The sequence below is a fragment of the Pundamilia nyererei genome, unplaced genomic scaffold (assembly GCF_000239375.1).
Source record: "Pundamilia nyererei isolate P.nyererei 1_Seehausen unplaced genomic scaffold, PunNye1.0 scaffold00269, whole genome shotgun sequence".
Classification (NCBI taxonomy): Eukaryota; Metazoa; Chordata; class Actinopteri; order Cichliformes; family Cichlidae; genus Pundamilia; species Pundamilia nyererei.
This window is the reverse complement of record NW_005187670.1, coordinates 549,400-551,051: the sequence shown is the minus strand read 5'-3', so window position 1 is coordinate 551,051 and position 1,652 is coordinate 549,400.

Below are 1,652 nucleotides of genomic sequence, written 5' to 3'. Positions count from 1 at the left end.
TCCTCACAGAAACTGCAGCCTCGTATTTTTACCTGCTGACGCTCCATGAACATGTCAGCACACGGAGCTCCACTGAACACAAACACAGAGATCCAACAAACCACTGAAGTAAGGTCTTTGATTTTGTGACGCGTCTGGCAGGTGGTAGCGCCATGTTGGTGTTCACTGATTGGCTGGTTTCTCCAGCCTGTGCTGAGCTTCACGTCTCGCCTGCAGAGGCCTCTGATCCATCCGGCTGCAGGAAACTGAAAACAACGTTTCAGACAGAAAAACTCGACGGCCTGAATCGAGCACGGGGACCGACTCCATCACCTACACCTGCTCCTCCACCTTGTTGGGGTCCACGTCAGCGGCCGGTACCACCTGCATGGGCTTGCAGCAGCCGTTGCAGATGTACTTGAGGAAGCAGAGGTAAGCGCTGCCGGACATGATCACCGTGATGATGATGATGATGGTGGCGCCAAAGGCCGGGGAGATGGCGTCTTCCAGGACGGACTTGAGGCCTCCCACGGTGATCCCACCGTTCCCGCTGCCGAGAAGACTCTGATCAGGCTCGGTCATCCCCTGACCTGAAACAGATAGAAGAGGTCAAAGGTCAGAGGTCGTCTTGTGGCGGTACCATCACCTGTTCAGGAGTTCATCCAGACTTAAACCTTTAATGACAGCAGGTGATTTGCACACCTCCAACAGCGTCACTGTTGGTTTGTCTGCAGGCCGTCTCACCTCACACCTGCTCGCCATAACACGGCGTCTGTAGCTGCAGGCGGGGCTATTCTGTTGTATGACCGCGGTAACACAGAGCTGCTCAATGAACCACAGGTGAGAACCTTCTGTTCTCTGTACTGAGCTTTAAAGAGGAAACACCGAACACATCGAGGCTAATTTACCCCACTGAGCTCTGACTCTGACACACATGTAACTGCTGTGAAGCTGGATTTAACAAATAACAGCTTAAAGTTATAAAAACATGTTTCTGTCAGTACGAACGTGACGTCAGGTGGTTGGTTGGCTGCAGCTAACAGCCTCTCCTCTACACTGTCCTTTACAAACACCAACATCACGGCTAACAGCTGGATTTCCTGTTTCAGTGCAGCTAGCCAAACAGCCACTTCCTGCTACAGACACAGACAGTAAAGTGGACAGTATGTCCACAGTATGTCCTGGTTTCACATAAACTCACTGCTGCAGCACTACAGTGATCCCCTCACACTGATGTTTAGCTTTAATGTCCCTATTTTCCTCTGAGGTATCGATCCTGTCACTAGTTAGCTAACATAAACTAATGTGAGTCTGTTAGCCTCAACCAACCAACCAACCAATCACATGACGTCACGCTCGTACTGACAGAAGATGGTGCTGAACATGACCCGGTGTGTCAGGATCAGTGGGGTAAACATGTTCAGTGTTTCATGTCCTCTTTAACGAGCAAAAAGAGCTCCCAGCTGTGAAGCACTGCACAGAGCAAACAGACAGTAAAAAGCACAGAAATCTATTATTTTCTTTCTCAACTTCTAAAAGTTTAACTTAAGGAGGCAGAACGATTGTTTAAGGGGGCGTTGCCTCCTCTTGCCCCAGCATAAAGCCAGCCCTGACTTGGTGTGTGTGTGTTGGGGGAATAAACTGTTCCTCAGGCTGGCAGTGAGCGCCCGGAC